Genomic DNA, 14,911 nt, shown 5'->3' on the forward strand with positions numbered 1-14,911 from the left:
GAAGGGTTGGGCCGTACGACACCGAGCGTCTCATTTAATTCCTGGATGACCTCTATGGAAGGGTTGGGCCGTACGACACCGAGCGTCTCATTTCATTCCTGGATGACCTCTATGGAAGGTTTGTGCCAGGTGAGGAAAGGGTTGCAGTGGGGTGAAATCGGCCAAAGTTTGCAATTGTATGGGACAATGTGGCATTTCACCACTCCCATGCAGTCACAGAGCGGTATGCAGTCCACCCCAGGATGGTGTCACTTTTCCTCATGGAGGTGGAAGGTTTATGACCACCAGTCACATGATCCCTTTCTCCTGGTCTATTAATTCCATTTATCCACCCTTTCTCCTGGTCTATTAATTCCACTTATCCACCCTTTCTCCTGGTCTATTAATTCCACCTATCCACCCTTTCTCCTGGTCTATTAATTCCACTTATTCACCCTTTCTCCTGGTCTATTAATTCCACTTATCCACCCTTTCTCCTGGTCTATTAATTCAACTTATCCACCATTTCTCCTGGTTTATTAATACCATGTATCCACCCTTTCTCCTGGTCTATTAATACCATTTATCCACCCTTTCTGCTGTTCTATTAATTCCACTTATCCACCCCTTTCTCCTGGTCTATTAATTCCACTTATCCACCATTTCTCCTGGTTTATTAATACCATTTATCCACCCTTTCTCCTGTTCTATTAATTCCACTTATCCCCCTTTCTCCTTTTATATGAATTCTACTTATCCACCTCTTTCTCCTGGTCTATTAATTCCACTTATCCACCCCTTTCTCCTGGTCTATTTATTACACGTATCCACCCCTTTCTCCTGGTCTATTAATTCCACTTATCCACCCCTTTCTCCTGGTCTATTAATTCCACTTATCCAACCCTTTCTCCTGGTCTATTAATTCCACTTATCCACCCCTTTCTCCTGGTCTATTAATTCCACTTATCCCCCATTTCTCCTGGTTTATTAATACCATTTATCCACCCTTTCTCCTGGTCTATTAATTCCACTTATCCACCATTTCTCCTGGTTTATTAATACCATTTATCCACCCTTTCTCCTGGTCTATTAATTCCACTTATCCACCATTTCTCCTGGTTTATTAATACCATTTATCCACCCTTTCTCATGGTCTATTAATTCCGCTTATCCACCCTTTCTCCTGTTCTATTAATTCCACTTATCCCCCCTTTCTCCTTTTATATTAATTCCACTTATCCACCATTTCTCCTGGTTTATTAATACCATTTATCCACCCTTTCCCCTGGTCTGTTAATTCCACTTATCCACCCTTTCCCTGGTCTATTTATTCCACTTATCCACCCTTTCTCCTGGTCTATTAATTCCACTTATCCACCCCTTTCTCCTGGTCTGTTAATTCCACTTATCCACCCCTTTCTCCTGGTCTGTTAATTCCACTTATCCACCCCTTTCTCCTGGTCTGTTAATTCCACTTATCCACCACTTTCTCCTGGTCTATTAATTCCACTTATCCACCCTTTCTCCTGGTCTGTTAAATCCATCCCTTTCTCCTGGTCTATTAATTCCACTTATCCACCCTTTCTCCTGGTCTATTAATTCCACTTATCCATCCCTTTCTCCTGGTCTATTAATTCCACTTATCCATCCCTTTCTCCTCGTCTATTAATTCCACTTATCCATCCCTTTCTCCTGGTCTATTAATTCCACTTATCCACCCTTTCTCCTGTTCTATTAATTCCCCTTATCCACCCTTTCTCCTGGTCTATTAATTCCACCTATCCACCCCTTTCTCCTGTTCTCTTAATTCCACTTATCCACCCCTTTCTCCTGGTCTATTAATTCCACCTATCCACCCCTTTCTCCTGGTCTATTAATTCCACTTATCCACCCCTTTCTCCTGGTCTATTAATTCCACTTATCCACCCTTTCTCCACTTATCCACCCTTTCTCCTGTTCTATTAATTCCACTTATCCACCCCTTTCTCCTGGTCTATTAATTCCACTTATCCACCCCTTTCTCCTGGTCTATTAATTCCACTTATCCACCCCTTTCTCCTGGTCTATTAATTCCACTTATCCACCCCTTTCTCCTGGTCTATTAATTCCACTTATCCACCCCTTTCTCCTGGTCTATTAATTCCACTTATCCACCCTTTCTCCTGGTCTATTAATTCCACTTATCCCCCTTTCTCCTTTTATATTAATTCCACTTATCCACCCCTTTCTACTGGTCTATTAATTCCACTTATCCCCCCCTTTCTCCTGGTCTTTTAATTCCTCTTATCCACCCCTTTCTCCTGGTCTATTAATTCAACTTATCCACCCTTTCTCCTGGTCTATTAATTCCACTTATCCACCCCTTTCTCCTGGTCTATTTATTCCACGTATCCAGCCCTTTCTCCTGGTCTATTAATTCCACTTATCCACCCTTTCTCCTGGTCTGTTAAATCCATCCCTTTCTCCTGGTCTATTAATTTCACTTATCCACCCTTTCTCCTGGTCTATTAATTCCACTTATCCATCCCTTTCTCCTGGTCTATTAATTCCACTTATCCATCCCTTTTCTCCTGGTCTATTAATTCCACTTATCCACCCTTTCTCCTGGTCTATTAATTCCACTTATCAACCCTTTCTCATGGTCTATGAATTCCACTTATCCACCCCTTTCTCCTGGTCTATGAATTCCACTTATCCACCCCTTTCTCCTGGTCTATTAATTCCACTTATCCACCCCTTTCTCCTGGTCTATTAATTCCACTTATCCACCCCTTTCTCCTGGTCTATTTATTCCACGTATCCAGCCCTTTCTCCTGGTCTATTAATTCCACTTATCCACCCCTTTCTCCTGTTCTATTAATTCCACTATCCACCCTTTCTCCTGGTCTATTAATTCCACTTATCCACCCCTTTCTCCTGGTCTATTAATTCCACTTATCCACCCCTTTCTCCTGGTCTATTTAATTCCGCTTATCCACCCCTTTCTCCTGGTCTATTAATTCCACTTATCCACCCCTTTCTCCTGGTCTATTAATTCCACTTATCCACCATTTCTCCTGGTTTATTAATACCATTTATCCACCCTTTCTCCTGGTCTATTAATTCCACTTATCCACCATTTCTCCTGGTTTATTAATACCATTTATCCACCCTTTCTCCTGGTCTATTAATTCCACTTATCCACCCTTTCTCCTCTTCTATTAATTCCACTTATCAACCCTTTCTCCTGTTCTATTAATTCCACTTATCCACCCATTTCTCCTGGTCTATTAATTCCACTTATCCACCCCTTTCTCCTGGTCTATTAATTCCACGTATCCACCCCTTTCTCCTGGTCTATTAATTCCACTTATCCACCCTTTCTCCTGTTCTATTAATTCCACTTATCCACCCTTTCTCCTGTTCTATTAATTCCACTTATCCAACCCTTTGTCCTGGTCTATTAATTCCACTTATCCACCCCTTTCTCCTGGTCTATTAATTCCACTTATCCACCCCTTTCTCCTGGTCTATTAATTCCACTTATCCACCCCTTTCTCCTGGTCTATTAATTCCACTTATCCACCCCTTTCTCCTGGTTTATTAATTCCACTTATCCACCCCTTTCTCCTGGTCTATTAATTCCACTTATCCACCATTTCTCTTGGTTTATTAATACCATTTATCCACCCTTTCTCCTGGTCTATTAATTCCACTTATCCACCATTTCTCCTGGTTTATTAATACCATTTATCCACCCTTTCTCCTGGTCTATTAATTCCACTTATCCACCATTTCTCCTGGTTTATTAATACCATTTATCCACCCTTTCTCATGGTCTATTAATTCCGCTTATCCACCCTTTCTCCTGTTCTATTAATTCCACTTATCCCCCCTTTCTCCTTTTATATTAATTCCACTTATCCACCATTTCTCCTGGTTTATTAATACCATTTATCCACCCTTTCCCCTGGTCTGTTAATTCCACTTATCCACCCTTTCTCCTGGTCTATTTATTCCACTTATCCACCCTTTCTCCTGGTCTATTAATTCCACTTATCCACCCCTTTCTCCTGGTCTATTAATTCCACTTATCCACCCCTTTCTCCTGGTCTGTTAATTCCACTTATCCACCCCTTTCTCCTGGTCTGTTAATTCCACTTATCCACCACTTTCTCCTGGTCTATTAATTCCACTTATCCACCCTTTCTCCTGGTCTGTTAAATCCATCCCTTTCTCCTGGTCTATTAATTCCACTTATCCACCCTTTCTCCTGGTCTATTAATTCCACTTATCCATCCCTTTCTCCTGGTCTATTAATTCCACTTATCCATCCCTTTCTCCTGGTCTATTAATTCCACTTATCCATCCCTTTCTCCTGGTCTATTAATTCCACTTATCCACCCTTTCTCCTGTTCTATTAATTCCACTTATCCACCCTTTCTCCTGGTCTATTAATTCCACCTATCCACCCCTTTCTCCTGTTCTATTAATTCCACTTATCCACCCCTTTCTCCTGGTCTATTAATTCCACCTATCCACCCCTTTCTCCTGGTCTATTAATTCCACTTATCCACCCCTTTCTCCTGGTCTATTAATTCCACTTATCCACCCTTTCTCCACTTATCCACCCTTTCTCCTGTTCTATTAATTCCACTTATCCACCCCTTTCTCCTGGTCTATTAATTCCACTTATCCACCCCTTTCTCCTGGTCTATTAATTCCACTTTTCCACCCCTTTCTCCTGGTCTATTAATTCCACTTATCCACCAGCCCTTTCTCCTGGTCTATTAATTCAACTTATCCACCATTTCTCCTGGTTTATTAATACCATTTATCCACCCTTCTCCTGGTCTATTAATTCCACTTATCCACCCTTTCTCCTGTTCTATTAATTCCACTTATCCCCCTTTCTCCTTTTATATTAATTCCACTTATCGACCCCTTTCTACTGGTCTATTAATTCCACTTATCCCCCCCTTTCTCCTGGTCTATTAATTCCACTTATCCACCCCTTTCTCCTGGTCTATTTATTCCACGTATCCAGCCCTTTCTCCTGGTCTATTAATTCCACTTATCCACCCTTTCTCCTGGTCTGTTAAATCCATCCCTTTCTCCTGGTCTATTAATTTCACTTATCCACCCTTTCTCCTGGTCTATTAATTCCACTTATCCATCCCTTTCTCCTGGTCTATTAATTCCACTTATCCATCCCTTTTCTCCTGGTCTATTAATTCCACTTATCCACCCTTTCTCCTGGTCTATTAATTCCACTTATCAACCCTTTCTCATGGTCTATGAATTCCACTTATCCACCCCTTTCTCCTGGTCTATTAATTCCACTTATCCACCCCTTTCTCCTGGTCTATTAATTCCACTTATCCACCCCTTTCTCCTGGTCTATTAATTCCACTTATCCACCCCTTTCTCCTGGTCTATTTATTCCACGTATCCACCCCTTTCTCCTGGTCTATTAATTCCACTTATCCACCCCTTTCTCCTGTTCTATTAATTCCACTTATCCACCCCTTTCTCCTGGTCTATTAATTCCACTTATCCACCCCTTTCTCCTGGTCTATTAATTCCACTTATCCACCCCTTTCTCCTGGTCTATTTAATTCCGCTTATCCACCCCTTTCTCCTGGTCTATTAATTCCACTTATCCACCCCTTTCTCCTGGTCTATTAATTCCACTTATCCACCATTTCTCCTGGTTTATTAATACCATTTATCCACCATTTCTCCTGGTCTATTAATTCCACTTATCCACCATTTCTCCTGGTTTATTAATACCATTTATCCACCCTTTCTCCTGGTCTATTAATTCCACTTATCCACCATTTCTCCTGGTCTATTAATTCCACTTATCCACCCTTTCTCCTGTTCTATTAATTCCACTTATCCACCCTTTCTCCTGGTCTATTAATTCCACTTATCCACCCCTTTCTCCTGGTCTATTAATTCCACGTATCCACCCCTTTCTCCTGGTCTATTAATTCCACTTATCCACCCTTTCTCCTGTTCTATTAATTCCACTTATCCACCCTTTCTCCTGTTCTATTAATTCCACTTATCCACCCCTTTCTCCTGGTCTATTAATTCCACTTATCCACCCCTTTCTCCTGGTCTATTAATTCCACTTATCCACCCCTTTCTCCTGGTCTATTAATTCCACTTATCCACCCCTTTCTCCTGGTCTATTAATTCCACTTATCCACCCCTTTCTCCTGGTTTATTAATTCCACTTATCCACCCCTTTCTCCTGGTCTATTAATTCCACTTATCCACCATTTCTCTTGGTTTATTAATACCATTTATCCACCCTTTCTCCTGGTCTATTAATTCAACTTATCCACCATTTCTCCTGGTTTATTAATACCATTTGTCCACCCTTTCTCCTGGTCTATTAATTCAACTTATCCACCCTTTCTCCTGGTCTATTAATTCCACTTATCCCCCTTTCTCCTTTTATATTAATTCCACTTATCCCCCCCTTTCTCCTGGTCTTTTAATTCCTCTTATCCACCCCTTTCTCCTGGTCTTTTAATTCAACTTATCCACCCCTTTCTCCTGGTCTTTTAATTCCACGTATCCACCCCTTTCTCCTGGTCTATTAATTCCACTTATCCACCCCTTTCTCCTGGTCTTTTAATTCCACGTATCCACCCCATTCTCCTGGTCTATTAATTCCACTTATCCACCATTTCTCCTGGTTTATTAATACCATTTATCCACCCTTTCTCCTGGTCTATTAATTCCACTTATCCACCCCTTTCTCCTGGTCTATTAATTCAACTTATCCACCATTTCTCCTGGTTTATTAATACCATTTATCCACCCTTCTCCTGGTCTATTAATTCCACTTATCCACCCTTTCTCCTGTTCTATTAATTCCACTTATCCCCCTTTCTCCTTTTATATTAATTCCACTTATCCCCCTTTCTCCTTTTATATTAATTCCACTTATCCACCCCTTTCTACTGGTCTATTAATTCCACTTATCCCCCCCTTTCTCCTGGTCTATTAATTCCACTTATCCCCCCCTTTCTCCTGGTCTATTAATTCCACTTATCCACCCCTTTCTCCTGGTCTATTAATTCAACTTATCCACCGCTTTCTCCTGGTCTATTAATTCCACTTATCCACCCCTTTATCCTGGTCTATTTATTCCACGTATCCAGCCCTTTCTCCTGGTCTATTAATTCCACTTATCCACCCCTTTCTCCTGTTCTATTAATTCCACTATCCACCCTTTCTCCTGGTCTATTAATTCCACTTATCCACCCCTTTCTCCTGGTCTATTAATTCCACTTATCCACCCCTTTCTCCTGGTCTATTAATTCCACTTATCCACCCCTTTCTCCTGGTCTATTAATTCCGCTTATCCACCCCTTTCTCCTGGTCTATTAATTCCACTTATCCACCCCTTTCTCCTGGTCTATTAATTCCACTTATCCACCATTTCTCTTGGTTTATTAATACCATTTATCCACCCTTTCTCCTGGTCTATTAATTCAACTTATCCACCATTTCTCCTGGTTTATTAATACCATTTGTCCACCCTTTCTCCTGGTCTATTAATTCAACTTATCCACCCTTTCTCCTGGTCTATTAATTCAACTTATCCACCCTTTCTCCTGGTCTTTTAATTCCTCTTATCCACCCCTTTCTCCTGGTCTATTAATTCAACTTATCCACCCCTTTCTCCTGGTCTTTTAATTCCACGTATCCACCCCTTTCTCCTGGTCTATTAATTCCACTTATCCACCCCTTTCTCCTGGTCTTTTAATTCCACGTATCCACCCCATTCTCCTGGTCTATTAATTCCACTTATCCACCATTTCTCCTGGTTTATTAATACCATTTATCCACCCTTTCTCCTGGTCTATTAATTCCACTTTTCCACCCCTTTCTCCTGGTCTATTAATTCCACTTATCCACCCCTTTCTCCTGGTCTATTAATTCAACTTATCCACCATTTCTCCTGGTTTATTAATACCATTTATCCACCCTTCTCCTGGTCTATTAATTCCACTGATCCACCCTTTCTCCTGTTCTATTAATTCCACTTATCCCCCTTTCTCCTTTTATATTAATTCCACTTATCCCCCTTTCTCCTTTTATATTAATTCCACTTATCCACCCCTTTCTCCTCGTCTATTAATTCCACTTATCCCCCTTTCTCCTTTTATATTAATTCCACTTATCCCCCTTTCTCCTTTTATATTAATTCCACTTATCCCCCCCTTTCTCCTGGTCTTTTAATTCCTCTTATCCACCCCTTTCTCCTGGTCTATTAATTCAACTTATCCACCCCTTTCTCCTGTTCTATTAATTCCACTATCCACCCTTTCTCCTGGTCTATTAATTCCACTTATCCACCCCTTTCTCCTGGTCTATTAATTCCACTTATCCACCCCTTTCTCCTGTTCTATTAATTCCACTATCCACCCTTTCTCCTGGTCTATTAATTCCACTTATCCACCCCTTTCTCCTGGTCTATTAATTCCACTTATCCACCCCTTTCTCCTGGTCTATTAATTCCACTTATCCACCCCTTTCTCCTGGTCTATTAATTCCGCTTATCCACCCCTTTCTCCTGGTCTATTAATTCCACTTATCCACCCCTTTCTCCTGGTCTATTAATTCCACTTATCCACCCCTTTCTCCTGGTCTATTAATTCCACTTATCCACCCCTTTCTCCTGGTCTATTAATTCCACTTATCCACCATTTCTCCTGGTTTATTAATACCATTTATCCACCCTTTCTCCTGGTCTATTAATTCCACTTATCCACCATTTCTCCTGGTTTATTAATACCATTTATCCACCCTTTCTCCTGGTCTATTAATTCCACTTATCCACCCTTTCTCCTCTTCTATTAATTCCACTTATCAACCCTTTCTCCTGTTCTATTAATTCCACTTATCCACCCCTTTCTCCTGGTCTATTAATTCCACTTATCCACCCCTTTCTCCTGGTCTATTAATTCCACGTATCCACCCCTTTCTCCTGGTCTATTAATTCCACTTATCCACCCTTTCTCCTGGTCTATTAATTCCACTTATCCACCCTTTCTCCTGTTCTATTAATTCCACTTATCCACCCTTTCTCCTGTTCTATTAATTCCACTTATCCACCCCTTTCTCCTGGTCTATTAATTCCACTTATCCACCCCTTTCTCCTGGTCTATTAATTCCACTTATCCACCCCTTTCTCCTGGTCTATTAATTCCACTTATCCACCCTTTCTCCTGGTCTATTAATTCCACTTATCCACCCCTTTCTCCTGGTTTATTAATTCCACTTATCCACCCCTTTCTCCTGGTCTATTAATTCCACTTATCCACCATTTCTCCTGATTTATTAATACCATTTATCCACCCTTTCTCCTGGTCTATTAATTCAACTTATCCACCATTTCTCCTGGTTTATTAATACCATTTGTCCACCCTTTCTCCTGGTCTATTAATTCAACTTATCCACCCTTTCTCCTGGTCTATTAATTCCACTTATCCACCCTTTCTCCTTATATTAATTCCAAGTATCCACCCCTTTCTCCTGGTCTATTAATTCCACTTATCCCCCTTTCTCCTGGTCTTTAATTCCTCTTATCCACCCTTTCTCCTGGTCTATTAATTCAACTTATCCACCCCTTTCTCCTGGTCTTTAATTCCACTTATCCACCCCTTTCTCCTGGTCTATTAATTCCACTTATCCACCCTTTCTCCTGGTCTTTTAATTCCACTTATCCACCCCATTCTCCTGGTCTATTAATTCCACTTATCCACCATTTCTCCTGGTTTATTAATACCATTTATCCACCCTTTCTCCTGGTCTATTAATTCCACTTATCCACCCCTTTCTCCTGGTCTATTAATTCCACATATCCACCCCTTTCTCCTGGTCTATTAATTCCACTTATCCACCCCTTTCTCCTGGTCTATTTATTCCACTTATCCACCCCTTTCTCCTGGTCTATTAATTCCACTTATCCACCCCTTTCTCCTGGTCTATTAATTCCACTTATCCACCCTTTCTCCTGGTCTATTAATTCCACTTATCCACCCCTTTCTCCTGGTCTATTAATTCCACTTATCCACCCCTTTCTCCTGGTCTATTAATTCCACTTATCCACCCCTTTCTCCTGGTCTATTAATTCCACTTATCCACCCTTTCTCCTGGTCTATTAATTCCACTTATCCACCCTTTCTCCTGGTCTATTAATTCCACTTATCCACCCTTTCTCCTGGTCTATTAATTCCACTTATCCACCCTTTCTCCTGGTCTATTAAATATCCACCCTTTCTCCTGGTCTATCCTTACCCTTTCTCCTGGTCTATTAATTCCATTTATCCACCCTTTCTCCTGGTCTATTAATTCCACTTATCCACCATTTCTCCTGGTTTATTAATACCATTTATCCACCCTTTCTCCTGGTCTATTAATTCCACTTATCCACCCTTTCTCCTGGTCTATTAATTCCACTTATCCATCCCTTTCTCCTGGTCTATTAATTCCACGTATCCAGCCCTTTCTCCTGGTCTATTAATTCCACTTATCCACCCCTTTCTCCTGTTCTATTAATTCCACTATCCACCCTTTCTCCTGGTCTATTAATTCCACTTATCCACCCTTTCTCCTGGTCTATTAATTCTGCTTATCCACCCCTTTCTCCTGGTCTATTAATTCCACTTATCCACCCCTTTCTCCTGGTCTATTAATTCCACTTATCCACCATTTCTCCTGGTTTATTAATACCATTTATCCACCCTTTCTCCTGGTCTATTAATTCCACTTATCCACCATTTCTCCTGGTTTATTAATACCATTTATCCACCCTTTCTCCTGGTCTATTAATTCCACTTATCCACCCTTTCTCCCTTCTATTAATTCCACTTATCCACCCTTTCTCCTGTTCTATTAATTCCACTTATCCACCCCTTTCTCCTGGTCTATTAATTTGACTTATCCACCCTTTCTCCTGGTCTATTAATTCCACTTATCCACCCTTTCTCCTGGTTTATTAATACCATTTATCCACCCTTTCTCCTGGTCTATTAATTCCACTTATCCACCCTTTCTCCTGTTCTATTAATTCCACTTATCAACCCTTTCTCCTGTTCTATTAATTCCACTTATCCACCCCTTTCTCCTGGTCTATTAATTCCACTTATCCACCCCTTTCTCCTGGTCTATTAATTCCACTTATCCACCCCTTTCTCCTGGTCTATTAATTCCACTTATCCACCCTTTCTCCTGGTCTATTAATTCCACTTATCCACCCTTTCTCCTGTTCTATTAATTCCACTTATCCACCCTTTCTCCTGTTCTATTAATTCCACTTATCCACCCCTTTCTCCTGGTCTATTAATTCCACTTATCCACCCCTTTCTCCTGGTCTATTAATTCCACTTATCCACCCCTTTCTCCTGGTCTATTAATTCCACTTATCCACCCCTTTCTCCTGGTCTATTAATTCCACTTATCCACCCCTTTCTCCTGGTTTATTAATTCCACTTATCCACCCCTTTCTCCTGGTCTATTAATTCCACTTATCCACCATTTCTCTTGATTTATTAATACCATTTATCCACCCTTTCTCCTGGTCTATTAATTCAACTTATCCACCATTTCTCCTGGTTTATTAATACCATTTGTCCACCCTTTCTCCTGGTCTATTAATTCAACTTATCCACCCTTTCTCCTGGTCTATTAATTCAACTTATCCACCCTTTCTCCTTTTATATTAATTCCACTTATCCACCCCTTTCTCCTGGTCTATTAATTCCACTTATCCCCCCCTTTCTCCTGGTCTTTTAATTCCTCTTATCCACCCCTTTCTCCTGGTCTATTAATTCAACTTATCCACCCCTTTCTCCTGGTCTATTAATTCCACTTATCCACCCCTTTCTCCTGGTCTATTTATTCCACGTATCCACCCCTTTCTCCTGGTCTTTAATTCCACTTATCCACCCCATTCTCCTGGTCTATTAATTCCACTTATCCCCCCCTTTCTCCTGGTCTATTAATTCCACTTATCCCCCCCTTTCTCCTGGTCTATTAATTCCACTTATCCACCCCTTTCTCCTGGTCTATTAATTCAACTTATCCACCGCTTTCTCCTGGTCTATTAATTCCACTTATCCACCCCTTTCTCCTGGTCTATTTATTCCACGTATCCAGCCCTTTCTCCTGGTCTATTAATTCCACTTATCCACCCCTTTCTCCTGTTCTATTAATTCCACTATCAGCCCTTTCTCCTGGTCTATTAATTCCACTTATCCACCCCTTTCTCCTGGTCTATTAATTCCACTTATCCACCCCTTTCTCCTGGTCTATTAATTCCGCTTATCCACCCCTTTCTCCTGGTCTATTAATTCCGCTTATCCACCCCTTTCTCCTGGTCTATTAATTCCACTTATCCACCCCTTTCTCCTGGTCTATTAATTCCACTTATCCACCATTTCTCCTGGTTTATTAATACCATTTATCCACCCTTTCTCCTGGTCTATTAATTCCACTTATCCACCATTTCTCCTGGTTTATTAATACCATTTATCCACCCTTTCTCCTGGTCTATTAATTCCACTTATCCACCCTTTCTCCTGGTCTATTAATTCCACTTATCCATCCCTTTCTCCTGGTCTATTAATTCCACTTATCCACCCTTTCTCCTGGTCTATTAATTCCACTTATCCACCCCTTTCTCCTGGTCTATTAATACCATTTATCCACCCTTTCTCCTGGTCTATTAATTCCACTTATCCACCCTTTCTCCTGTTCTATTAATTCCACTTATCAACCCTTTCTCCTGTTCTACTAATTCCACTTATCCACCCCTTTCTCCTGGTCTATTAATTCCACTTATCCACCCCTTTCTCCTGGTCTATTAATTCCACTTATCCACCCTTTCTCCTGTTCTATTAATTCCACTTATCCACCCTTTCTCCTGGTCTATTAATTCCACTTATCCACCCTTTCTCCTGGTCTATTAATTCCACTTATCCACCCCTTTCTCCTGGTCTATTAATTCCACTTATCCACCCTTTCTCCTGTTCTATTAATTCCACTTATCCACCCCTTTCTCCTGGTCTATTAATTCCACTTATCCACCCCTTTCTCCTGGTCTATTAATTCCACTTATCCACCCCTTTCTCCTGGTCTATTAATTCCACTTATCCACCCCTTTCTCCTGGTCTATTAATTCCACTTATCCACCCCTTTCTCCTGGTCTATTAATTCCACTTATCCACCCCTTTCTCCTGGTCTATTAATTCCACTTATCCACCATTTCTCTTGGTTTATTAATACCATTTATCCACCCTTTCTCCTGGTCTATTAATTCAACTTATCCACCATTTCTCCTGGTTTATTAATACCATTTGTCCACCCTTTCTCCTGGTCTATTAATTCAACTTATCCACCCTTTCTCCTGGTCTATTAATTCCACTTATCCCCCTTTCTCCTTTTATATTAATTCCAAGTATCCACCCCTTTCTCCTGGTCTATTAATTCCACTTATCCCCCCCTTTCTCCTGGTCTTTTAATTCCTCTTATCCACCCCTTTCTCCTGGTCTATTAATTCAACTTATCCACCCCTTTCTCCTGGTCGTTTAATTCCACGTATCCACCCCTTTCTCCTGGTCTATTAATTCCACTTATCCACCCCTTTCTCCTGGTCTATTTATTCCACGTATCCACCCCTTTCTCCTGGTCTATTAATTCCACTTATCCACCCCTTTCTCCTGGTCTATTAATTCCACTTATCCACCCCTTTCTCCTGGTTTATTAATTCCACTTATCCACCCCTTTCTCCTGGTCTATTAATTCCACTTATCCACCATTTCTCTTGGTTTATTAATACCATTTATCCACCCTTTCTCCTGGTTTATTAATACCATTTGTCCACCCTTTCTCCTGGTCTATTAATTCAACTTATCCACCCTTTCTCCTGGTCTATTAATTCCACTTATCCCCCTTTCTCCTTTTATATTAATTCCAAGTATCCAACCTTTCTCCTGGTCTATTAATTCCACTTATCCCCCCCTTTCTCCTGGTCTTTTAATTCCTCTTATCCACCCCTTTCTCCTGGTCTATTAATTCAACTTATCCACCCCTTTCTCCTGGTCGTTTAATTCCACGTATCCACCCCTTTCTCCTTTTATATTAATTCCAAGTATCCAACCTTTCTCCTGGTCTATTAATTCCACTTATCCCCCCCTTTCTCCTGGTCTTTTAATTCCTCTTATCCACCCCTTTCTCCTGGTCTATTAATTCCACTTATCCACCCTTTCTCCTGGTCTATTAATTCCACTTATCCACCCCTTTCTCCTGGTCTATTAATTCCACTTATCCACCATTTCTCCTGGTTTATTAATACCATTTATCCACCCTTTCTCCTGGTCTATTAATTCTACTTATCCACCATTTCTCCTGGTTTATTAATACCATTTATCCACCCTTTCTCCTGGTCTATTAATTCCACTTATCCACCCTTTCTCCTGTTCTATTAATTCCACTTTTCCCCCCTTTCTCCTTTTATATTAATTCCACTTATCCACCATTTCTCCTGGTTTATTAATACCATTTATCCACCCTTTCCCCTGGTCTGTTAATTCCACTTATCCACCCTTTCTCCTGTTCTATTAATTCCACTTATCCACCCCTTTCTCCTGGTCTATTAATTCCACTTATCCACCATTTCTCCTGGTTTATTAATACCATTTATCCACCCTTTCTCCTGTTCTATTAATTCCACTTATCCCCCTTTCTCCTTTTATATGAATTCTACTTATCCCCCCCTTTCTCCTGGTCTTTTAATTCCTCTTATCCACCCTTTCTCCTGTTCTATTAATTCCACTTTTCCCCCCTTTCTCCTTTTATATTAATTCCACTTATCCACCATTTCTCCTGGTTTATTAATACCATTTATCCACCCTTTCCCCTGGTC

This window comes from Oncorhynchus keta, chromosome 2 (genome assembly GCF_023373465.1).
Source record: "Oncorhynchus keta strain PuntledgeMale-10-30-2019 chromosome 2, Oket_V2, whole genome shotgun sequence".
NCBI classification, from domain to species: domain Eukaryota; kingdom Metazoa; phylum Chordata; class Actinopteri; order Salmoniformes; family Salmonidae; genus Oncorhynchus; species Oncorhynchus keta.